Genomic DNA, 27966 nt, shown 5'->3' on the forward strand with positions numbered 1-27966 from the left:
TTATTTTGCTTAAAGTGGCATAACTAGTTAGCAACTGAAAATATGAGCTCATGAATCTGCGTTATGTTCTTTTTCCACTTCATCACTCTGCTTTACCAAAATGTAGAACCATTTCTCTTTCCAAAGAACAAAAAAATAATTCTGTCATTGTTGCCTTTTAGAAAATATACAGATGGCACTTAGTCTAATTTGTGGGCTATAGGCAGTAATCCATCATTAAAAGAAAAGAATCATATAGTTTCATATAGTGATCAATAGTTACTAGCTACTTTCTTTCTTTCACTTTTATTGCTCTGAGAATTAATGGAGAAGTCAAAAGATTGTAATTTATTGGAAGCAGAAGAGGGACACACAATTCTGCATCTCTTGGTAGTTTATGATGGTATACTATATAATTATGATTGGTGAGTTTGAGGGGAATTTTAGAAGGAGTAATTAAGTGCCTATGTGGCACTTCCTTTTAAAAGAATCCAGAGGTAGGAATTTGGCTAGAACTATATTTTCTTTATAGATTTATCCTCATAGACACAACAGTGACTGCCCTATAATAGTTTAATAATATAATTTGTTAAATTATATAATATGTTGAAATGTTTATATAAATTAGTAAATCTGTACCCTGTTTCTTTCTTCATTTTAAGAGGAGGAATCTTAATTTCTTATCCAAATTGAATTTTTAAAAATCTAATAATAATAATTCAGTTCCATGTTACTCTTGCCTACTATGTCCTGTTAGTCTTTCATATGCACATGTTTGGGCTTTTATCCTTCCCGTAGCACAACATTAAACATTTCCTCCACTTTGTTTTCCAAATCAATTAAGTACCTCTTCCTACCACACCCTGTGTTTAGAATAAATGCCAAAGTTACAAATGATTTTCATTACTCTACAATGAATTTGTTTAGTAAAATCACTTTTGCAACAAGATCAGTACAGTGGATGGAAATATTCCTAGAAGCCAGAAATAATGTGAACTACATAAATATATAACACTAAATCCAAACTCAATGTGTCTTTTAACCATCTGCGCTTTATATAGATACCAAAAATGCTTGCAACCATTGCAACACCATCTGACACCAGGAAATAGTGACTTTGGGGGCAACATTGACAGAGAGAAATAGCAATGTCAGTTAATTGCAGATCTAAAAAAGTCATTTAAAAAGTTTTACAAAAACCACAGACCCATGTGAAGATATTACTGTGCTACTCATGGACCCAGAGGAGAGTGGTCTTAAAGCCTAATTTGCATTAGCTTCCTGGTAAACCATTTTGTTTTTTTGTTTGTTTGCTTGTTTTTGTTTTCAATTTTACTGGATTAGCATATGTTTATTACATCCTTTATTTTTTTTGCCCTATTCAGTTTATTTTGCTCATATTTTTATGCTTTCTGAAAGAGAGAAGATTTTATTTTTGACTTTTTCAAAGCAGTGGTGAACTATGGAGTTCCTAAAAAAATTTTTTGTGAGGTCAATTTCCTGAGACTTTCCTTCTTTAGATCTCTCTAGTAATTTTTGGTTCCCTATGGTTCCATATTTTGTTCTTCTAACCATAAAAGTAGAGCTGTAGTTCTTTTGCTCTGCCATTCACCTCAGCAACTAAGACTCTATCCAGGGTTAAGTGATAGAAGGTCAGTGAGAAAAGAGAAGGAGCAGAGGTTGGCCCCATCCTCCTGGAACGACCACTCCAAATATTGAAGATGTTTCCAATCCCTCCAAATTTTGGTTTCTGCAGGATCCCACTACAACCACTGACATAGCTACAAGTTTATTAGGATGCTGAAGTCCCAGACAACGGAGAAAATGAAAAGCCAACCAACCAACCAACCAACCAACAAAAGGAATGATTTCTGTATACTCTCTGATGTTAGGAGTTCTTTTTCCCAATCTACAAGAAGGAACTTGGAGAAATATGGGACAATTATTTCTGGAAACTAGAAAGCAGATATATTCACAAATTGAATTATATGGAGTATATACCTCTAACACAAATATAGTAAGTATAATAAAGACACTTTGAAACTTGAAAGAAAGAAAAAAAAGACTAAATAAATGCATAATAAAGTGGTTTAAGTATAAATTTCAAAAGTGGCATGTCTTTAAACAGTTACTAGATATATGACATTAATGCCTACAAATGACGTTCATCTTCTAGTCAACTAGGGGCCCACATTCCAGATGCATACAAGAAGAAATGCAATCCTAACATATTATAATTTTCAGCATATAAAAAATGTGTATTAAGTCAAGGCACTGTACTCCTTGTGGGTTTAAAACTTTAGTTTCCATTGATGAATAAAAAACAGAAGACTTGTTTGTAAAGCAAAACTGGACAACTTTGAAATCATAAAAATAAAAATGCACTGAAGTTAGAGCCCAGTGTGGTAAGGGATTATAGGATCAGGAAAGGTATAAAAAGGGTCAAAATATGTATATTAAAATTGATATAAAGGTATCGTCAGATTTGTAAAAAAAAAGATGGAATGGTGCAAATCATATCAGAAATAAATTTAAACTATCAACAAAGAAAAGTACAAACTCAACCAAGGAAAACTGTTAATATGGTGAAACAGCCTTTGAAGCCTAAGATAGTCTCCTTAACTTAATAGATAATTACAGTGCTATAAGTTGCAATTTTCTAATTAACACCTGAATGTGTCAAAAATGGATACACCTCAATGTACAAATAGTTCATTCCTAATAAAAAACAAAAACCAAAAACCAAAACAAGAATCTCTAGCCACTAACAGGACACTTCAATGATTTACTAATGGAAACAAATATCCTGAGGTGAAATAGACATGGACATGAAAATGAAAATAGCTCATTTATTATTATAGTAAAAATTAATGGGAAGAGATAATATCTAACTATAGCACTGAAAATGTTGAATTTCAAAAATCACTATAAACTCTTACAATCATCTTTAGAGAAAAACAAAAGCAGATACTTATAAGAGAAAGTATAAATGAAGCTGAAGCTGTGTCCTTCGAGGTCTCAAGTCAATAATAACCACAGCCATAAAAGGCAGTAACAGAAACAAAAATAACAATACCACCACCACCAATAAAAACTTGTTGAATAGCTCAAAACTTGGAGGAGAAATAAAAACTTCTGAGATGCTCAACAAGTAGAAATTCACCATTCTTAGTGATTTCTTGAAAAATATTATCAAGCCATATCTGGATAAATTAGAGATGAATAAAAATAATCATAAATGGGAAAATTTAGATTTAAAAAGACCAAGCCATGATAGCAACCTTCTTAGGCTACAAGAGAAATGCGCTTTGGTTTTAGTGGAGGGAGTGAAGCACAGAAATATCATAGAAGTTCAGGTGCTCCAAAGGCTCAAGTGCATTGTCATACCTCAGCTAGTTCACTCTGCTTGGGACTGGTGGCTTCAGGGATCTCAGCTCCTCCAAATTCTCCATCTCCTCCAAATTCTGCATGTCCCTACTGCAGCAGCTGGACTTCAGTTCCCCCAGATCCCTTTGTATAGCTTCCTCAACTCCTAGGCAAGATTCATATGTGGTTCTGTGGTAGAATGTACCAGGTCTTCTGCAAGTTACAGGCATCAAAGAAGTTGAAGGATAGAAATGATCAAAGGAAAATATGGGTTCCGATTAATTTGGTGGATTTCAGCTCACCCTGGAGGGGTCCAGTTTGCCTGGCTACCCCCTCTATATGTTCATCTTTCCTCCCTGACAGCCAGATCTGCTCACTTTAGGACCTGTAGCAGATGCCAGGGTAAAAGACTTACATGGTGGACCTAACTCAGCCTCACAAATGTATAAGATCATATCAACATAATACATCACTTTTATCATTCATAGTGGCTTTGCTTCTTTGACGAAACCCTGAAAGATTTATTTTCCTAAAGTAGAATGGCAATATCATTGTTCTTGAATACAAAGACTACAATAATGGTTTATCTAATAATAATAAACTATCCTAATTCCCAGAATAAGCTAACAGAAAACATACAGCTGGAGAGAATATAGTGGTAAGATCTAAAATAAATCGATTTCCTCAATATATATGGGGGAAAAGGATAATATATAAATAAGAATATTAAAAATAATGATCTAAACTATCCGTCATGTAAGGTTCCTGAGGAAGTACAATCTACTCTGCCAAGAGAGCTTGGAGAAGTCTTTCTGATGTTTGACTAGAGGTTAAAAGAGAATAGAGAACATTTTAGTGAGATGATTTGCATAAGGAAAAAAGATGGTTTTGGTTGGTTTAGAATGCTATCTTTTTTAATAGTAGGGAATAAGATCCCCTGGTTTACACTGATGGTGCTTCAGAAAGACAGATTTGTGGTATGGCAATGTTTTCACTGGTAATAAGCAATCCATTCTGGGTTGATGAAAAACCCAAAGCTGCCAGTATATACATATATGAGGAAACACATCAACACATCAAGTAGGGTACTTTGAAAATTTCAACATAATTTTTTCTGAAGTTTAAAAAACTAACTTCCCCCAGCAGAAATGCAATATGCTCAATAGAGGAAGAAGGAGGAATTTTGCTATTTTATCAGCTTTGACTTTAAAAGCTGTGAATACTCCCTGAAAATGACATTATTTCCTGACACTAATTCCTCAATCCAAATAAAAAAAAAACTGCATATCTATTCCTTGATACTTTTCATTTTTCAATTGAGGAGGCTTTAAGAAATATGTTCTGCTTACTGTACTTTGTAAATGAGATGAAATATTTAAACTTTAAATTTGCACTTGTTGTCTTTGAATTAAATGTGTGTGCATAGTTTCAATAAGAAATGTGATGAGCAATATTTTGGCTCCTGACAGATAAGAGAAGCTCATACTTAAATCCTTCTTATAAACTAAGTTGAATTGTAAAAATAGTAGGAAAATACACTTGACTGTAGATTTCTATGGGCAAACTAGCATAGGACAGAGGAGATTAGAAGAGATAAATTCCAATTAGTATAAAGAGCCAACCATAGGGATGGGATAAAATGGAGTTCAGAGTTTATACACTTATAAAAAGAAATAAAGACACATGACTGAGTGAAAAAAATCTGCCTCTTAAAATGGTTATTGACCTGTGGTAAATTTAGAGGTAAACTGCACTGAGATCCAAGTGATGAGTTTCAGAAAATTCAACATTAATTTGTACCATCTTTGTCAGCTGTAAAATCATATGGCAATCAAAGCTTATGTAAAAAGTTCTTTTTTTTAATCAATCACAGAAAATTAAACTTGCAATGGGCTTTTTGATTTAACAACTTCAGTTATGGTGGCTGAATATATAATTTTTTTTTAAAGATTTTATTTATTTATTTGAGCAAGAGAATGAGAGAGAAAGAGCACATGAGAGGGGGGAGGGTCAGAGGGAGAAGCAGACTCCCTGCTGAGCAGGGAGCCTGATACGGGACTCTATCTTGGGACTCCAGGATCATGACCTGAGCCAAAGGCAGTCGCTTAACCAACTGAGCCACCCAGGTGCCCTGAATATATAAAATTTAACTTAATATTGAAACATAGGAAACATATAGGGGAATGCAATTTTTAAATGTGATTTTTAAAAAGTTAAAAGCATGACTCTTATACAAGTATGCTATGAACATGTGTCAATATTTATTAACTCATCAATGAGGAAATCAATAAAATGATAAAGCTGATTCAAAGAACGTTTTGAAAAACTGGGCATTAATAGTCATTTTGAAAAAAAATTAATGAAGATGTTAAAATAAAATAGCTAAGATAGATATAAAACTAGTAAACATCCTCAAGGGCACTAAAACCATAAATTCTGGAGTTGTCTTCTATATTGGACAGAAATCTGCATGTTAGCATGCACTTCACGTTGTCTGGGCTTTAACAAAACAATAAGTAGCAGAGTCACCACAGGTTCATTCTACTAGATAATTAAATAATCCTAAGGGGCTCTTGTTAAACAATACCTGGTATGACACTGAAATCATACTGCACATTATTTTGTCTTATTTTCAAATTTTGGATACTTTTACTCTATAGTTCATTAACAACAGAAGGCATTGGGCAGGCCATTTTAATGATTATAATAAATATAATGAAACTATTTGAGTTTATATATAATTAAAACTGAAGTTACTTAAAACTAATGATAACATATACACAAAATTAAATTACAAATTATTAAATAACTTAAATTTCTGTCTTTATATAATAAAAGAAAGGTTATGCATTATCTGATCTTGTTTTATAATGATGACCATTCCATTCCTATATCATATTCTTTACTTACAAAAACCTAGGGGATAGTTTTAAAAAGTAAGTTAATATAAACTTTGTAAATGGTCACAGTGTTAACCTTTGCTTTTTATTGTTATCTTGATTCTCCAGTTAAGTATTCATTTGTAATGCAGTTGTATTTTTGTTAGTTTAGGTTTTTTTTTTTTAATTAACCCAACATTCATATTATCAAGAAAAAGAATAGTGGTGACTAGAAATAAGTTAAAAAGTGATAGAGACAGAGACTAAGGGATGTTCCTATAGAAGTTAAACTTTTAAGTCAGAATTAATTGGTATGGAAGTTGCCAAAAGAATATTAATCTAGGTTTGAACTTGTGGATATAACGGTTAATAATTTTACAACCCAATTGTAGACATTAGCATAGCTTCACTTGAAGCCAGTTTTGTAAGTTATTTAACACTAAATATAAAGTTGATTTTTAAAGGATTAATTTGGGAAGCTAAGCAGTTTCAGCTACAGCATTTGACATCTGCTGCTTAGCAAGTAATAACATTAATAAAGGAATGCAATTTTCTACAATGAACAGAATGGATAGTCTAGTAAATCACTAGATAAATTTACCAATCAATCTCTTCTTGCTCAAGGCTGGGGCATGACTGAAAACAAGAAAAAGAAAGAAAATAAACAGAAGGCTTTTCAGGGGAGTGAAACATACAAGTGAAGTAAATTTTCTTATTTGGATAGAAGACAAATGTTTCCAAGTCAGCGAAAACTACTCATTCTTAAACAATAGACTTTGGTCCCTTTTTTATTCCTCTTCGTAGCAGAACACTTTAGATTGTGGCTCTGCAAATTGATAACCAAGGATAATAGCAAATAGAGGACATTTGCTCTCAAATTTCTTTCTTCCTCTTAAATTTTATTGCTGCCCGATTATAGGGGATGGATATCCTAGCCACACCCATGTCAGGGCAAGGAAGATGTGAAAATGTCTCTAAGTAACATTAGTTTACAGGTTGGAGACAGAACAGTTGGAAGATTAGCTTTTCTGTGGCTAGCACAGAAAACACACCAAAGACAAAGTAGAACCAACATGAGTGAGAAACATCTCCCTATACCCACACTTCCTATTTAGAGAGTCTTAAGAATTTAAATTGGGAACCATAATGTTGGGAAATTTTTAGCAACATTTATATACACAGCTCCCATGCTATGAAAGGTTGAGCTAAGGGACTACATTATGTTATGGATTCTTGTTAATTCCTTAACAGCGTATGTTAAATTCATATAAAATGGTTTGAAGACAAGATAGATTAGCATGCATTAAATATCCATAATAATATTCAAAATTGTCAAAGAGATATTATGAAATAATGATGACATGTGAAAAAGTTCAGAGAGTTTCCCCTGGTGTCAATAAATAAATCTCAGCTTTTAAGGTTCATGGGCTCCAATTAAAATGTTATTCAAAGGAACCAAAATGTCAAGTTCAATAGAAATAAGAAAAAAAGATTAATTATGGCAGAAAAAGCATTTTCTTACAATTGAATAAATATTTCTGCAGAATCTTAACAATATGTCACTTTCTTTCTTTTTTTTTTTTTTTTTTTTTAGATTTTATTTATTTATTTGAGAGACAGAGAATGAGAGACAGAGAGCATGAAAGGGAGGAGGGCAGAGGGAGAAGCAGACCCCCTGCCGAGCAGGGAGCCCGATGCGGGACTCGATCCCGGGACTCCAGGATCATGACCCGAGCTGAAGGCAGTCGCTTAACCAACTGAGCCACCCAGGCGCCCAATATGTCACTTTCTATTAATGGAATTTTATTTCACTACAGAATAAGTAAACTGATTTGATCTCCTTGAATCATATATAGGATAACAATCACTTTGTTACATATGTATATTTCATGATTCTTCTCTCAATATCAGTAACATTTTAAAAATGCATTATAAGAAACAATAATTAAAGTAATTATCTCAAATAAAAAAAAAATTATCTCCGTATTAAGAATGCAAACAGTTTGTGGTAGGGAAAAAACAATCATGAAATGAGTGTGTTTGCCATTTTAGTTATTTTCTCCCATTTCTCTATAAAGTGGCCTGCTATGGTCAAATGAAATCAGAATTTTCTTCAAACAAATCAATGAACAGTCATTTAATATATTTTCTAAGTAATCAATTAAGTATATGTTTGCCTCACTCCCTTCTTTCTTATTTATAACCACAGAAAAGTTAAGCAATTTGTGGGTGGTCTCAGAGAAGTCACTTTTTATTGCACTTGAATTTCCATTCCTCTAAGAATCCACACTATTTCTTCTTTCTAACTCACCAGTCCTCAGCCCTCTGCATTTGGTGTCATATGGATATATGGACAGTGATCAAGTTGAAAAGCAGAGCAGTGCAGTAGTCTTTATAGTAATGTACCATCAACTCGTTTGATGTGAAACTTTCAGAAGTTCATGAGACTACCAACAATCTTAAGAAAATTAATTTTCAAATTATTATACTCAATAGTCTTCCTTAAAACTGCCCTTATGGGAATTCATCTGCTGATATTTCTACCTACACTTTTACGATTGTCTCTTCTCACGTATTGTATTTCTCGTATCTTTGGAATCTTACCACGGAACAATAGCCCGAGGGTAAAAAAAGCCCAGCATAACAAAGGGACATTTCAAAATACAGTATTTAACCGATAAAGTTGTTGAAAAAACGGGAAATGCCAAGTCCTGACTAACAGATCCTTTTAAAACCAGTCCATTTTTGTTATTGTTGTTCTAAACATATTGGATGGAAAACAAAATTCAGTTCTCACCTAGTAGCTTATTAAAAATAATTTTTGATTATAAGTCACTTTTGTCATGTAAGACAGGAGGTGTACAAGGAGTTAAGTGACATCGCTATAAAAAAAAGAACTTTGCCACTTACATTTACTTTTTTATAACAACAAATTTTCTGATTCCAAAGCTATAAAAATGAAGACTGGTGGACAGTGTTTCATTCCAGCAAATATTAGTATTTCTGTGTGTACATAATAATTTAATAAGTATCTTCTATCAAATTAAGTAATATATAAACTATAAAATGTTATTTCAATAAATATCAAAAGTTAAATATATACATATACACATTGTTTTGATAATCATGTACTGATAATAATTTTATAAAACCAATTGAGGAAAAACATTTTAAAACCTAGAGACTTAGGACAACAGGATATTTTATGAATAGACTTCAAGTTATATATATATTCTGTTGTATGAAACTCTGATTAAGAAGGTAAATATAAAATATTTTCAAGAACAAAATATATTAAATTAAGATGTATTTTTAGGGAAAATTGGAGTGAAATAGAGTACAAAGAAAAATATTTAAACTTTTCATTGAATATTGTAGAGAAAAAAAAAATGCACAAATCACTCAAGAATTAGAAAAACATCAGCATTACTGAGGGCCTCTTTGTGTATCTTTCCCATCACTAACCCACTTACCACAAAGTAAGCCCTATCTTGATTCCCAACACAAAGGAGAGTTTTTTCCTGTCCTAAATTTGGTTTGCACCAAAAATACTTCTGAGTCTGGTCCTCTTACCAACATGTAATGTGTTACTCTTTCCTATTTTTGTACATAGTTAAAGTTCGTTCATTCTAATTAGTAAATAACATTTTATTATGTAACAAAACTAGAATGAAATTGCTTAAAGGCATGCGTGCGTTCACTTCTCCAGTTTTTCTATTAACTTTCACTTCCAACAGCATATTATGATATTTCAAGCAGTTCAAGACCTCCCTTGGTGGTTTTTAAGATTTTATTTATTCATTTGACAGAGAGAGAGAGAGTGCACAAGAAGGGGGAGTGACAGGCAGAGGGAGAGGGAGAAGCAGACTCCCTGCTGAGCAGGGAGCCAGATACAGGGCTAGATCCTGAGCCATCCAGGCACCCACTCCCCATCATCTTATTTTGTCTCTCTTTGGTATGTTAGCCATTTTGATGGGTGCATAGTGTCATCTGCAAATAATAGCAATTATCTCTTCCTTTCCAAAGCACATGTTTTTAATTTTTTAAATGTACTTGTGATATTATATCATATTATCTGACATTCCATTATATTGGTTTGGTTTGGTTTTGGCCATATTGTTCTGGTGTGGCCTATTCCTGTAAAATGTTTTATAGTACTAGTAATGTAGGCATCCTTGCCTCACCCAGAACTCAGCGTTAAAATTTTCACATTTTACTATTATTTATCATGTTGTAAATTTTTGGGGTAGAGTTCTTTATTGAAATAAAAAGGTCACTCTATTTCTAGTTTACTAGAGTTTATATCATGAGTGAATTGATTATTTTATCAGTTGAATTTTCCATCTCTAGAAATAGTACAATATTTTATTTCTGTTAATATTATAAATTATATTGAATGCTTTGTGGATGCTAAAATCACTCATATTCTAGGAATTATCTTACTTTGTTCAATGTATTTATCCCTTTGTTTACTTCCTGATTTCTTTTGCTAATATTTTGTTTATAATTATTAAATATGTGCTCATGAAGATGATATTTCTGTATTTTTTCCTTGAAATATATTTGTGTGGTGTTGATATCAAAGTCACTGAGGCCTTATACTGGGGCGCCTGGGTGGCTCAGTCAGTTAAGCATCTGCCTTCAGCTCAGGTCATGAACTCGGGGTCCTGGGATGGAGACCTAGAACCTGGAGTCACAGTAGGAGTCCTTGGTTCCCTGCTCAGTGGGGAGTTGGTTTCTCCCTCTCCCGCTGCCCCTCCCCCACGTTGCACACTCTCTTTCTCTTTCTCAAGTAAATAAATGAAGTCTTTAAAAAAAACAAACTAGGGGCGCCTGGGTGGCTCAGTCATTATGCGTCTGCCTTCGGTTCGGGTCGTAATCCCAGTGTCCTGGGATCAAGCCCCGCATCGGGCTCCTTGCTCAGCAGGGAGCCTGCTTCTCTCTCTCCCACTCCCCCTGCTTGTATTCCCTCTCTCGCGGTGTCTCCCTCTGTCAAAAAAAATGAAATAAAAATCTTAAAAAAAATAAATAAATAAACTAAAACAAACAAACAAAAAACCCAAAAAAACAAAGTAACTGAGGCCTTATAAAAATGCTATGTTTTCCTTTTTTTTCCCATTAGCTAGAAAATTTTGCGTAAGATTGCTGTAATTCTTTTTTTTTTTTTTAATATTTGGAAGAATTCTGAGGAAGCCATATGGACATAAGTTTGTAGATTATATTTTGTAGGTTTTTTTAAATAATAAACTTATTTCTTTAGTAGACATCACACTTTCAGATTATCTATTGCTTCCTTTGTTTTGGTACATTGTAGTTTTTTTTAATTACTACTTTTACACAAATTGTCAAATTTAATTGGCATAAAGTTGTTTTTAATATGTTCTGTTTATCTTCTGCATATCTGTGCAGACTTCTTCCAGGCTAAGAAGAAATAATACTAGTAAAACTATGATGTGAGATCATAAAATCATGTTTTGGAAACAAAAACAAGCAAAACAATAAAATGCTTAGAACATATTTTTAAGTGAAAAAAACTTTAAAGTGTTTTAAAGCCTTTACTAATTAGATAATTTGTATATAGAAAGAATAAAATAGATTGAGGCATATACATGCAAAGTAAACACATTTAAATCATAACAAAGTTATCACAGGGAAATGAGATACAATTGCCTATCATTTTGTCTTTAAAGACTTTTCCCTGCAATTTACATGGCTAATATGAACATGAATTGCTTTCATAGTGAGAACAATGTTTCAAACTGAAACAGAAGCTTGTAATTTTGTTAGATCTCAATCAAAATTAATTTTCTAAACCGTATTTATAATTGCATAAATGCAATTATTTTATGTATTCCAGAGTCCTATTAAATGTACATATATACTTTTACTCCAAAACTTGTTTTTGGAAGGTAGTATTTCTCCAAATCTGTATTTACTTTTACTCTAGTATTTACTTTTACTAGAAAATATATTTAAAAAATAAAATATATTTAACATTATTTATTTATAGTGATGCCAAATGCATGTTGTCATTTCTAATGATGATGATTCATTAACATAAATCAATTGGTGAGAGTTGGAAAAGAGCATAGACAAATCACTCTTTGTTCCTGCATACATTACTGAAATGACTGTAAATGAACAGACATGGTATCAGGATCCGTTACATAAATGAAATGTAGCCAAGCAATATCAGGAGATGGTTGTGACATAAAGACGAGACCCGTGTGCACTTCTGAATCTAATTCAAATGGCTGACATTATATGAATGTGTTACGTCCAGATTCCCTAGGACCACATCAGGTTCAGTGATTCTGTAGGACTGAGGATCCTAAAACATGGTTATACGTATAGTCACAGTTTATAATAGCAAAATTATACAAATCAAAATCAGCAGGGACACCTGGGTGGCTCAGTCAGTTAAGCTCAGGTCATTGTCCTGGGATCCTGGGATTGCGTCCTGTATTAGGTTCCTTGTTCTGTGTACTCAGCTCATCAGTACCCAAGGTTTTTACAAGCGCTGGTGTAGTCACTCTCTAGTTTGATATGAATCTAGTTTCATATGGATGAAACTTACACGAAATTTGGGTTTTATGTCGAGATTGATGGCAGCACACACACAAACACACACACACACACACACCAAGAGTGTAAGAAGAGGTTTATATTCACACAGTGAGAATTTTGGGGGTAGAAAGTGGGAGGAGAGTGTGGTGGTACTCAACAGTTCCTGTACAGGAGACTGGCTTGGGGTTTTTATGTTGTTTAGAAGATGCATTGGGATGAGGGTTACATAGTCTGAATCTCCTGCCAGCACCAACAAAGGGAGCACCATGTTTTCTTATTAGCTTACCCAGATGTGAGACAGCAGAGTAAGAGTGAGGGACTTACTCTTAAAAGAGTAAGTTTAAAAGCTGTCTGAAAACATCAAAATATTGAGTTACATACCTTACTGAACCTTATTGAACACATGCCAAAATGCCAGACTCCTAGATGAAAGCAGATGTTGACTATCACCCAAGTTCTAGCACAGTAAGCCAGTCTTATCACCGAGGGAAGTTTTATACTAGTGTATGGAGATGTTTATCCACCAAGCTCCTAAACACCAGCCAAGGACGAACTCATCAAGACCTTTCTTAGGATGGGCATCTCCGGCCCGCAACATTAGCTCTTTTTTTCAAAATTGTGCCCTGAAGTTCAAGTAGACTACCTCACCACTTCGATGTCACATGTTTTTGTAGTAGGCTTTAGCAGAATTTTTTTCTCACTTTGTTCTTCTGTAACATATAGGACACATTCTAGTAAAGATATTGCAGTACAGAGAAAACAAACAAAAAATAATCCTCCAATAGGGTGTGATACACACTACTTTGTCTACCTAAGTTCTGAGCTTTTTAGCTGTGGCATTAATTTGTTGAACATTTTCTGCTAACCGTCTGAGTTGTAGAATGTGAATGCCCCATCATTTATATATATATATATATATATATATATATATATATACATACACACACACACATATATATATTTATTTATTTATGCAACTTATTCCCTGTATTCTTTAGTTTATACTTTTGATGAGAAATTAATTAATGACATATTAGAGTAAACTATATACAACAAGAAGATAGTTTCGTTAACTTACATCTGTGTATTCACTACATATATCAATAGGCTTTTAAAGCTGTTAACACCTTTCCATTTAAGTGTTATAGTTTTAAAATTCAACTATCTTCTGATATGGAACAATCAAGGTTTTTTGTTGTTGTTGTAGGATAGTTACAATTCTTGTAATGAATAAGAGATTGAAACTATAAGCAAGGTATGGCACATTTATTAAAGTAATTATACTCTGAATACTTAGCTACGAATTTCATACCTCCTGGCTGAGGAGTAAAATTGAAATAGCAAACATGCCATAGTGCAATTTACAATATAATTAGCTGTCAGTAGCATTATGTATTTCAAGTAACTCCATTATTAAAACGTTTACAATTTACATAATCAGACAAATAATTTAATGAGGTTGATATAGGAGAGTTTTTTTCCTACATAGAATGAAAGACTACTTACAAGTAGAAGTAATGGCCAATTTTATTATTTTTATTTTTTTAAGATTTTATTTATTTGGGGCGCCTGGGTGGCTCAGTCGTTGAGCGTCTGCCTTTGGCTCAGGTTGTGATGGCGGCGTCCTGGGATCAAGCCCCACGTCGGGCTCCTTGCTCTGCGGGAGGCCTGCGAGACACGGGGAGAGGGGGAACATGAGCAGGGGGAGTAGGAGAGGGAGAAGCAGGCTCCCCGAAGAGCGAGGAGTCTGATGGAGGGCTCAGTCCTGGGGCTCTGGGATCATGACCTGAGCTGAAGGCAGTCGCCTAACCGAGTCATCCAGGTGCCCCTATCTTAACATTTTAAACAGATTCCATAAAAATAAATATTCATTCAAAGCAAAGCTATTTAGCCTCTTAAAAGACACTGGGTAAGTTTCCAGAAAAAATAAAGAATACAAAAATGTTATAAAATGTGAGAAAGATCTGTGAATAACAGCTTGCCTAGATAACTTGAGTGTATTGTTTGTCAAATAATGGCAGAGATCATCTCACCCACCCTTATGATATAATGCAAGTAAAAGCAGGCTTTCCCCACAGAGAGAGAGAAACAGACAGAGACAGAGAGTGGGAAAGAAGAAGAATTCTCAGTAACAAACTGGCGATTGGTGGTTATTGGTTTCCAGAGTCTTGTATAATAAAATATGCTCAGGAACCTCAGTGATCAGCTGAAAACCAATTTTAAAAAGGAACTCCTTTGGAGTATTCACTTTGGTAGACAAAAGTCTTTTAAGAACATTAGGAATTTAGAAAATCAAATAATATACAATAATAACAATACAAAAAAGAAGGGTAGAGGTATTATTTTAAAAAAGCAATGACACTTAAGTACCCAGGACCATTAGCTGTAATATGTTTCACACACAATAGCACAATTGTCTTACTCCATTGATTCTTTCTCCTTCAATTTTTATTTTATAATTACGTGAGAACAATAGAAGGAAAAAATTCCTTTGCAATAACTCTAAATCTACAAATCTTTGTGTAGCACTAAATGAATGAAAATATGGGGAAAAGAAATTATCTTTAGTTCTCAAGGCTTTTGACAGACAATGCATGGTAAAATGGGCAGATTGAACTTTAACTTACACAGCCAGCTCCCATAACAAACAATAAAAACTTACTAAATATCTTTTTGTACAATATATTTTGAATGGTGCTCAGTTGGATATAAACAAGATAGCACAATATTTTCTGCTGATATGTTTATAGTAAAGTTGAAAATGACAAAGTAATCAGGCCTGCTATGATAGGCACAGTGCTTACGTTAAAGTTAATGCCAATCAAATCTCATAAGGCAGATATTATTATTTCTATATTACAAATGAAGAAACTGAGATATAGAGAGGTGTTATTTATCCAGATCCTCAATTAATAACTGCTAGAATTTGTTCTCAAATTTAGATGTCTTACCCTAGACTTAGCATTTTTAGCCATTGAACAGATTAAAAGTGCTCTAAGAAGGAAGTGATGAGTGGCAAATGAGTGTCGTGAACAGTGTTGGAATATACAGAAGACATAACTGAATGTGAATGAGCCAGGAAGTTTTCATGCAGAATGGCAAGCAGTATTTTCTCTTTGAGAGATGAGAATGATTTAGATGAGCTGAGAAGGAGTGGGGTGGAATTTTAAGAATCTGTAAAATTTACTGAAACACAAATATACAAAAAACAACCATTTGGCAGATCAGTCACAACATTGTTGTAAACATGAAACCTGAATGAACAATATTAAGTCTTGCATCAATGCTCAGACAGTACAATAAAAAAGGCTTCCATCTCTATATCCAACAAAAACACCTACCTCTTCAAACATATAAATAAAATATCCTTAAAGTTTTGCTTCTCTTACTCAGCTCTTCATTCTACCTGGAAATAGTTTTGCTTATGTTACAAGGAAGGATTACAAATCTGTTTGTTTACTTTTTTTTCCTACATAAAGAGTATTTTAAATGTTCTTGGTGTTATGTCATGGGTCCAAGAATCATTATATGAATACCAATGCACACCTTGGAACATAAGTAGGCCTCATTTTTTGAAAATAGATCTTTGGCTCTTACAAACGATACATTATAGTTTCCAAAGACATGCAGTGCTAGGTCTGTATTTGCAAAAACTTAAATTAATTCCTACAGCTTTGAAACAATAATGATCATAGACTTGTTCAATCACTATTAAAATGTCTATAATTTGATTCAGCACCCTAGGATTGAAATTACCCACTGGCTTTCTTTCTTAAATACTGGTAATTAGTAATTTCATAAGATTTTTTTTACCTATTTTGTTAAATTCAGCTTTTTTTTTTAAGTTTTTATTTAAATGCTAGTTAACGTACAGTGTAATATTAGTTTCAGGTGTTCAACACAGTGATTTAACACTTCCATACAACACCCAGTGCTCATCTCAGCAGGTGCACTCCTTAATCCCCATCACCTATTTTAGCCATCCCTGTTTGTTTTCCCATATCATAATGATGATTATATTGGTGATGATGAAGGTAATCATGATAATTATGGATAATTAATACATGTTAGGTTTAGTAATTGTGAGTTATTCATCTTAATACTTTACATATATTAATTCAGTCTCCACAAGAACCCTCTGAACAAAGCTTGTCATCATTATCCTTACTTTATAGGTAAGGAAACTGAGGCACATAGATATTAACTGACTGCTCAAGATTACAAACCAAGTAAGCACAAATCTGAGATTTGGATACAGACATCTGGCTCCATGTTTGTGTCTTTAGTACTATTATCTGGCCTCTTTGATTTGGATCATCAATCACCCAGTACTATTTATTTTAAATGTCTGTCCTTTGTTCACTGATCTGCAATACAATCTCAGTTAAATATCGTGTCCATATAATGTGGCGTACTTCTGAGCTCTCTTTTCTGTTTCATTGTTGTATTTTCTTATTGCTACACTGAGGCAGTATTTCTATTACCTGGTGTAATTCTTTCTTAATTAGTGTAGCTTCATGACAAGCCTATGGTTAGGAAAATCCATTAACTCTGTTTATCTTTAATAGTACCTTGAATACTCTTGGCTATTTGTTTTTTCTAAACAAATTCTAGAAGATTTTGTCAAGTAACATCAACAAAAGACATTTTGAAAAATGGGATTTTGAAAAAAATGAGATTGTGATTTATATATTCTTGAATCTATAGCCCAGTTTGGAGATAATTAATATCTTAACAGTTTTAGGTCTTCTAATCTATGAATATAGGACATCTGTTAATCCATTTGAGTTTTTAACCATGATTTGCTCATTTTCCTTTGAAATTATTGTGGATTATTGAGAAAAGCTAGTCCAAAGATTATGGGTATAGTAGACATCTAGGTGAATTGCCTTTTAGACTGATAATATGATGTGATCTTGGCTTTCAGATCCATGTTAGAATTGGCTTCTGATTTCAAATTTTAGGGAATTCCTCACTCATCCGACCTCCTGCTCTACAAGGAGCAACTTTTATTTTAATCTTCTTTAGATGAGAAAGTAGGAAGAGTTGTAGATTCACTTCTTACTTTCACAAAGATTATAGCCCTGTGGGATTGCAGTTTTCTAGAAGAATGGTCTTGAATTCAATTTGGGCAGCTGTTGAGACTGTGTCCTCATCCCTTTGTTGTATACTGAATGTTGGAGAGCCAGTGCCTGTCAAGTTCATCATTTTGTGGCAATGTCTCCAGAACAAAACTGTTCAGTACTGAATTCCCACTTTCATTTAGATACTCTAGATAACTCATCAATGGTCTTAAGAATACTTTAATAAATAACTTAGATACTCTTTTTTTTTATTTTTTAAAAGATTTTTTTTATTCATTTGTCACAGAAAGTGCATGCACACACACAAGCAGGGAGAACGGCAGGCAGAGGGAGAAGTAGGCTCTCCACTGAACAAGGAGCCCAATGTGGGGCTCCATCCCAGGACCCAGGGGTCATGACCCAAGCCAAAGGAAGACATTTAACCAACTGAGCCACCCAGGCATTCCAATAGTTTACATACTCTTAACTGCTGCATTTTTAGTTGTTTTCTGGATACTTAGCCACTTCTTTACTATAAACAGAGCTCAATTTAATTTATTTAAATAGCTTATAGTTATTACTACCAGCTCTTCTTGAATATCTTGTTACAATTTTTCCTTTTATCAACCATGTGCTCAGGAAACAGCATGTGTTTATATAAAACCTATATATTCTACTATTTATACTTTTTAGGGACATCCTAAATCCTTATAAATTACTGATATTATTGTTTAATATGAAAGGTTGTGAGAAAATCAGAAAGATATGACTATGGATATGAGCTGATTTTTAGTAATAGAAAAAATACATATGATGTATAATACATGTAATAAGGAGGCCTAAAAACAGACACATACAATATTTTTTATGAATTGAGAGGCACGGTCTGAAGTCTCTATTGTAAAAACAAACAAAAGAGAGCCACTTGTGCTTTTAATATTTTCAAGGCCAAAGATTAGTTGAATTATCACATATAAAATTTAAATAAAAGAAAACAATATACAGGTTGATAATGAAAGAGCAAGCCACTTAGTCTCTCAGAATTTAGAAAGAGATTGTGGAGGTTACAGAATTGAGAAATGAAGAAAATAATCTGAGTTTTAGGAATGTAGGCAAAGCTACAGATCTTTCAAATATGCTGCTAAAGAACTTAATAAAAATATATTTTTTGACAGCTGTTTGCAGATTTCCTAAATTACAGCAAATGAGTTTTAAAAGCCATGTGCCAGATGGAAAAAGGCTCATATTTCCTAAAGTGTTAATGAAGTTTAGTTATAGCAAGTTAGATACAGGGAAAAAAAAATTGGTATAAGACTTAATGATTTTGTCAAGCCAGCAGCTGTCACAATGAACTGCTCCTCTGCCCATATTTGGGCATATTTCCCATATTTGTTACCATATTTATTATATAATGAAATACTGAAAAATGTTCACTTTTGATGCAAGTCAGATTCAATGGATGCCATTTATGTACAAAAATAATTCTAATATAATGTGACATTGTATGATTACAATAATTCTAAGAATACATAAATGGTTTCATGGACAATTCTTTTCCATTTTTTTAAATTTTATATTTTAAAGTTTTTATTTAAATTCCAGTTAGTTAACGTACAGTGTAATATTAGTTTTAGGGGTGCAATATAGTAATTCAATTCCATACATCACCCTGTGCTCATCAGGACAAGTTCATCCTTAATCCCCATCACCTATTTCACCCATCCCCCCCACCGACCTCCCCTCCGGTAACCATCAGTTTGTTCTCTATGGTTAAGGGTCTGTTTCTTGGTTTGCCTCTCTCTTTCTTGCTCTCTCTTTTTCTCCCCTTTGTTCCTTTGTTTTGTTTCTTAAATTCCACATATGAGTGAAACTGATTTTTGCTTTCACAGACAAATTTTTATTCACATTGATGACACAGGATCACCATTTGAAAATATTTAAAGGATTGATATAGAAGAGCATACACAAACAATTCTATTCATTTTTGTGACATCAGTGTGTTATTATTTATATTAATGTGAAAACATTTGAGAAATGAAATAAGCGTTTACTACCCAAGAGTAGAAAATTAGCCATTGATAAGATTGATATACCCAGAAACTCTAATTCTGATTTTATTTTTAAAGATTTTAAAGATTTATTTATTTGAGAGAGAGAACACGTGCTCACTCACTCAGGCAGGGGTGGGGGTGGGAGGCGGGGCAGAGGGAGAGAGAGAATCTCAAGCTGACTCCCCACCAAGTGCAGAGCCCAACAGGGGCTCAATCTCACCAGTGGGAGATAATGAGTCAGTTGCTTGACCGACTAAGCCACCTAGGTGCCCCTCTAATTCTCATTTTAATGTTATAAAAAGTTGTCTTCACAAATACAGTATTTTCTTGTCTTAAAAATTGATAGGCAAAAATGTCTTCCTAAAACATGAAATGGTCTCTAGTAACATTTGTAATAAGTCATAATATTTTGAATAAACTTTAACATATGTAATTATTAGCTTTAGTTTTGAACACATGAAGGAAGTAAAAGATATTTTAAATTTTAATAGAAAGTTATATTAATGATAGCATATGAAGAAATGTGTTAAGCTTTGTCATAATGTTAGTACAAATGAAAAACTGTTTTTATGTACTCACTTAATATGATGCAAAACCTTTACTAGACCTCATGGATATAGTGTGATTCAAACACAGGTCAGATAGGGTAAGAAACTGGACCAAACCATGTGATTGAGAGTAAACATGGTAATGAGGACTACATGAAGATGATATGAAAAATAGAATATTGTTTTCCAAAGCCAAACATAATAGGATGTTTACAGTGCTACTGTTAAGCAACTTATCTATATTATGTAATCACTGAATACGTGAAATTGGTGAAGGCAGAACATTCTGTAATTAGAGAAAAACACTGTTGACTACTATCAGTAAGACATAAGGATGTTCTTGAGCTTGACTATTGAGAAAGACAGATTCATAAATCTTATTTTTTATTTAATGTAATTATAAATATATTAATTCAGAGAAATTTACATCATTTTTTATTTCTATTTTTTTTAAGATTTTATTTATATACTTGTCAGAGAGAGGGAGAGAGAGCACAAGCAGAGGGTGAAGCAGCCTCCTCACTGAGCAGGGAGCCCGATGCGGGACTGAATCCCAGGACTCTGGGATCATGACCTGAGTCGAAGGAGACATTTAGCTGACTGAGCTACCTAGGAGTCCCTATTTCTATTTTTAAATGTATTAGAAGCATTGAAATTTATTATGAAATTTATAGTAAGTTTTTACTGAAAATCAAGGATTATATGAGATAGATGATAATTTGTTTTTACCCTTTAAATGTATGTTTATGTGAAATACGGCAATCTCTTGAATTCCACATACTGCATCAACCATATAGATAAAACAATCTTCCAAGGATAGGAGTATACTAAGACAAGGAATGATGCTGTCAAAGCTTGGCACATCCACCAGAATATATTGATATATGTGATATCTAAATGAGGTAATCTTCTTTTCCTCAAATGTTTAGGGAAGGGATGTTATCCAAATTGACTATCCTCTTTTGGCTAGTTATGCTCTAAGGGAATTTTAGAATTATTTAAATCCACTGAAATGCTTAATTCAAAACAACATCGGTTACTTGGGAGACATTTGAAAGTTTCAGTTTTCATTAATGATATACTAGATGCAGACATAAGAATACCTAAAAATTTATTAATAGAAAACCAGTAGGATTGTTGAGAAAAGCTGATGGATTCTGTAGATTAACCGCAGACCCTCACCTTTTGAATAAAGGGGTGCCTATAATAGCATCAGATGTGCCTGATATGATACTAATTAACTCCGTTAAGGAAGAATGGTATTTTTGTGATGGCCTTAACTCATACTTTCTTTTCAATTTATATTTCAGAAACACACCAGAGCCAATTTGCTTTGATTTGAGATAGAATGAGCTACATATTTATTGTTCTCCCACAGGGACATTTACATTTTTGTGTGTATTGACACTACCTGGTAAGACTTAGGTTTGGTTTAATTGAAAACTATTGTTATTCATTATATTGAGGATATAATGTCGATATCTTAACCTGAAGATTAAGGTGAGAATGAATGAAAATACCTGATTATTGATATAACTACTAGGGAGATGTTGATTAATGTAAGTGAAGTACAGGACCCAGGACAAACAGTAAAATTCCTACTTATTACTTGGGCTAGAACAACTTAAGAGATTTGTCAATCAGCCAAAAATATTTTTTTGTTTCAACTTAAGAGATTTGTCAATGAGCCAAAAATATATATATATTTTTTCCAGTTCCAAAATCAAAAGAAGGTGTAGAAAGACTGATCCAGTTGTCTGGTTTCCAGAGAAATCATGATGCATATCTAGGTATTGTTTTAGGGACAATCCACAAAATTGTGAATACATATGGATTTAAGTGATGACTTAAGTGACACTAGGTTCCCTTGAGCTTCAGAGAGTCATTGTTCCACTGATCTTTTGGTAACTGTAGCAGGCAGAATCTTATTTCACGCTGAATGATCTCCACCTTCTGGTATTTATGCTCTCCCCTTTAAATGGAGACTGTGGTTTGTTTCTTATCAATAAAATATGGCAAAAGTGACATCCTGTCACTTAGGCTATGTAAGATCATGACTTCTGCCTCTTCTCTCTCTTTTGTTGGATTCGACAAAGTGAGTGGCCATGTTGGTGAGGCATATACAGCAAGTTGATGAGGGAAGCCTACAGCCAACAGCCAACAGGGTACTGAGGCCCTGATTCCAGCAGTTCACAAGGATTTGAATCTTGCTAATAATGACATGAGCAGAAGCAGATCCTTTCCAGTTGAGACTTCATTTGAGACTCCCACCTGGGCCAACATCTTAATTACAGTCTTATGAGATACCCTATACAGAGAACCTAGCAATAGCAAGGTTCTTGACCCACAGAAGCTGTGAAATAATAAATGTGTGTTGTTTTCAGCAGCTATGTGTGTGATCATTTGTTGTGTAGTAATAGATAAATAATACAAAACCATATATGATTCTGACAATCAGAAGGTATTAAAAGTATCAGCATTATGACTTATGCTGACTGGAGCCTTTGGGAAAGGCCTAATAAGTACCATTTGGTTGTGATGGCTGGGATTTAGAACTAGAAAAATTACCTGAGGCTGCCCCCAGGAGTACTTTCTTTGAAAGGCAAATTATAACCCTTTTTAAGGGCTTATGTAGTGTCTGAAATACTCATCACCTCAGGGTTTATGTCAGAATAGTATTGCGATAGAAAGGATTCACCTCATCAAGTGAAATGACGTATTTAAGTATGTGCATCAGGGGTGACCACTAGTATTAGTGGTCACATAAGGAAACAGACAGCTGATATGCCTTTGGGCTCTACATTAATTCCTTCTTAGAAGTTACCTGATTCCAAAAGGAGTTAAAAAAAACCTCTTCTCTATAATCAGTTATTAGAGGACTCCCAACAAGTATCATGGCTAAAGGTGGAGAACCAACATTCCATCTGGAAGGCAGCTACATTGTGACCTGTGATAGGTTTATTTGGCTGAAAAAGAAAAAGATATGTCTCCTAAAGGAGCAGAATTAAGAATGATAATTTCTCATTTCATCAGAGGAATAAAAAATAATGACAATTGTAAAGTATGGATTTATATAGCTCCTTAGTAGCTAATGGACTGGCTATATGGTCAGGAAAATGGACTCTAGATGACTGGAGGATGAAAGGAACCCTACTCTGGGCCCTGTGTTATGAAGAGGGGTTTCAAACTGGGACAAACCTGTAGTCCTCAAAACAAATTCAACAGCATCCAGGAATAAACAAGCGAAGGCTGTTATTCACTACTTGGAAGGGATCTCTTAGCTAGATGAGCCATAATAGAGGCATTCAGGCACTACAAAGAGGGGGAGAGGGAGAAGGAATCTCTTTCTCAAAACCTCACTATCAAGCATGTGCCCTGTCTCCTTTCTTATTGCCTTCTGTAGGACAATTGCTGAACTATCAAAAACTGTACACCAATGGCATAGCTGGAGTTTTATTTCTTCTAAACATATTTTTAAAATGTCTTCCAACTAAAACTATTGTTTCCTCTATTTTATTTCTTTTAAGAGTTTATTTATTTGAGAGAGAGCACAAGCAGGAGGAGAGGCAGAGGGAGAGGGAGAAGCAGGCTCCCCACTGAGCAGGGAAGCCTGATGCATGGCTCGATCCCAGGACCCCAGGATCATGACCTCAGCCGAAGGCAGACGTTTAACCTACTGAGCCACCCAGGCGCCCCGTTTCCTCTATTTTAAAGGCATATTTTTAGATGTTTAATTTTGAATAAAAATAATCCTACAATTTAAAGAGTCCTATATTTTATTTTTTTAATTTTTTTAAAGATTTTATTTATTTGACAGAGAGAGAGATATAGTGAGAGAGGGAACACAAGCAGGGGGAGTGGGAGAGGAAGAAGCAGGCTTCCCGCGGAGCAGGGAGCCTGATGCGGGGCTGGATCCCAGGACCCTGGGATCATGACCTGAGCCCAAGGCAGATGCTTAACAAGTGAGCCACCCAGGCGCCCCAGAATCCTATATTTTAGATAAAAGAAATTACACTAAAAGTTCTGATATCAGTGTTACCACTACTGCTATTAATTTAATATTTGCAGTGAGTTGAATATTGTTTAATCACTTCACGTGAACTCCCTTTAACTAAATTTCACAATTTTTTGAAAGAGTATTTTATTTCTCAGTTTTTATAGAAGGTCACATACACTACAAAATTATTCTTTAATTCTCTTTTGGTTATGATTAAGTGGTTGTATAATAACATATTTGGCTGGCTTTTGTCCCAGTTCCTGAGAAGTAAACTCTAAATCCTTGGAACTTCCTTGGTGATAGGAGCATCTTCGTTATTTAAGGTGGACTTCAAGCACACCTTACGGTTTATGCTGAGGTGGCTCAGGGTGGGCCCCAGCATAGTTTGTGCTATGGAGATAACTCAGGAGAGAGGTTGGCCATGCCAGAAAGGAAGACCAATCATGTGAGGCTTAGGGCTTTGTGTTACATGATATCAGCCAGAGCTCTAAAGAGTGGAGAAGAGCTGGAATTTCAGTTCAATAGCATGACCAATGATTCCATCAACAACCTACAAGTAATGAAACTCCAACAAAAACCTTAGACAGTACAGCCTGGGTGAATGTTTCCTGTTGGCAATGCTGTGTGTTAATACATAGTGATGTGCTGAGAGGTTGTTACCTGAGTCCACAGGAGGAGAACAACAGAAGTTTTGTGTTTGGAATCCTCTAGGACCTTGTACTATATTCTCTGCTTTCAGCTGGTTCTGATTTGTATCCTTTTGCTATAATAAAACTGTAATCATAAGTATAGCTTTTTCCTGAGTTCTGTACATTGTTCTAGCAAATTATCCAACATGAAGAGGTGGTGAAAACTCTCCAATTTATAGCCAGCTGGTCAGAACTGGTTGTTGTCCAGGGACCCTCAGACTTGCAGCTGCTGTCTAAAGTGAGGGCTTGTGGAGGACCCTGCTCTTAATCTATGAAACCTGGTCTAAGTCTGGGTAGTTGGAGTTAGGAGTCTTTGCAAGAGAAGAACAGTGAATTTCAACATATGATTTTACTTCAGAATTTAAAAATATGTCAATAAAGCCGAGTGAGATATTTAAGATCACTCAACTATGGTATGTTATCTACTATGAGTTTATGTGTGGTGTTTAAATACTGGAATTATATTAACATTATACACAGAACTATGCCTATTAGGTTAAAATATTTCCATGTGTTCAAACTAAGTGTTGTTGTCAAAATTTATCTTTAATTTAAAACAAGTATAATTTGCTTCATTTAAAATTAAGTGTACAGGGGGTGCCTGGGTGGCTCAGTCGTTAAGCGCCTGCCTTCGGCTCAGTCATGATCCCAGCGTCCTGGGATCGAGCCCTGCATCGGGCTCCCTGCTCGGCGGGAAGCCTGCTTCTCCCTCTTTCACTCTCCCTGCTTGTGTTCCTCCCTCGCCGTGTCTCTCTCTGTCAAATAAATAAATAAAATCTTAAAAAAAATAAAATAAAATAAAATTAAGTGTACAGACTGGGGGTTCTAGAGGGGAGGGGGCTGGTGATTAACATAACATAATAAAAAAATAAAAAATAAAGAGAAAAAATAAAATTAAATTAAGTGTACTGAGGGAACGTGGCAGGAGAACTGGCAACAGCCTCCACCTACTTGCACCAAGGGAATGACACTGGCAACCGTGGATAGCACAATGGAGACCATGCAGGGCTCATGTGGGAAATCAGAGATCTGAACAACCATTGGGTAAAGAAGTTTGGAAAGAAGTGTCTCTGCTACCACTGAATTCTGTAAAAGGCTTTGGAAACAATAGCAAAAATGAAATGATAAAGTCCATTTGAATTAGAGAGAGAAACTCGAGACTCATGTTTGTCCTCTGCCTTGCACTAGCAATGCAATTTTCACTAAGGCACAGTCCTCAGACAAAGAAATGAGAAAATACAAAATAATGGGAGCCTGAAGATGATGAAGAAAACATCACCTCTGTGCCATTTGTGTGTCTGTTTATTGATGTGATGTACATCAGGGGCAGTGGTCTCTGTCATTCAGAACTTCTTCAGCATCATCGAGGTGGCTGTGGGGGCAGGGAGGGTCCAGTGGGGCCACACTGACCTCCTCATAGCTGGAAGTGGTCATAAGGTCCTCTACAAGATTATGTCTGGCATGGGAATACCTGGTACCCACATGTTCATCTTCTAGTTTGCACAGTAGCCCAGAGAAGCCCCCAATTTGAGCCATAAAAGCTTCAAAGCACTGACATCAGTCCTTTCTGCTTATTCTTATGATCTTGGAAGAGCAATAAGAGATGATGTTAAACAAGAAATTCATTTTGTCAGGGCGCCTGGGTGGCTCAGATGGTTAAGCATCTGCCTTCGGCTCAGGTCATGGTCCCAGTGTCCTGGGATCAAGCCCTGCATCGGTCTCCCTGCTCAGCAGGAATCCTGCTTCTCCCTCTCCCACTCACCCTGCTTGTGTTCCCTCTCTCACTGTGTATCTCTCTGTCAAATAAATAAATAAAATATTAAAAAAAAAAAGAAATTGATTTTGTCTTCTGGAAGGTCACCTCTTTGTTCCTCATGAGAACAGCAAAGTTATACCTATTATTAGGAGAAAAGGCTCAGAAGCAACTACAAGAGACACAGGGTGAAAGAAGTGTTGAAGGCATCTCCTTTCCTGTAGGAGACGGCCATGTTTCCATTGTGAATAGATGAAGGTATTTCAACATGGGTCACAGTCAGTTTCCTAACAGGCAGTTTAAAGCCCCCAGGAATAAGCAGCATAGGCATGCTGGATTTGGGGGCAAGATGCACTCAGGTCATCTTACCTCTAAGAGTTGAGAGCACCCTTCTGACATCCCCAGTTGGTAGCATAACATCATTCCAGATATTTAACAGAACCTATAATCTCCATTTCTACATCTACTGGGTCTTGTATTGATGTTAGTAAGACTCTTGAGTTGGGATGGTATAGAAAAGAATTTGCTAAAGGTGGAAAGGAGTTGATCAGCCCTGGTTTGTCTCCCAGTTTCAAAGGAGAATAGGGACATGTTGGAATAATATACAGGCTCTCAGGACAGAAGGTGGGTTAGCCTCCAAGAGTTGTGCGCTGGCAGAGGGGCAGAAATCCTTTAAAACAAAATAAGCAAAATGGAAGGAGAGAAGAATTTGAATTTTTATGTATTTTCCTACCATCATGACTTTGCAGCAAAATTTGGCCTTACAGATGCAGAGAAAGGAGGCAGTCTTGTGGTTGTAGACTTTGAAACTCTAGTCAAGTGTGTGGGTTAGACAATGGAGACTCATCCACAGAACAACCCTTTTGTATGTACATGTGGATTTCACCTATGTCAGCTTGCTACTGTAAGAATTCATGTTTCTGGGGAACAAAATGCTAAAGCTGACTCAGAAAATTGACAATGTTAAGACTAGCTATGCCCTGGGAGCCATTTTTCATTACATCGACTCACTGAACCGACAGAAAAGTCAAGCCTCTTGGTAGCCCAGCTTCTCAGCTTCCTGTTGCCAAGCTG

General features: G+C 34.9%; 1 pseudogene; it reads left to right on the forward strand.

Moving 5' to 3' along the window:
- Positions 1–24871: 24871 nt before the first annotated feature.
- On the forward strand, positions 24872–27935 carry LOC118006218 (annotated as a pseudogene).
- The last annotated feature ends 31 nt before the right edge of the window (positions 27936–27966 follow it).

Source organism: Mirounga leonina, unplaced genomic scaffold, assembly GCF_011800145.1.
Source record: "Mirounga leonina isolate KUSES-001 unplaced genomic scaffold, KU_Mleo_1.0 Mir_95, whole genome shotgun sequence".
NCBI lineage: Eukaryota > Metazoa > Chordata > Mammalia > Carnivora > Phocidae > Mirounga > Mirounga leonina.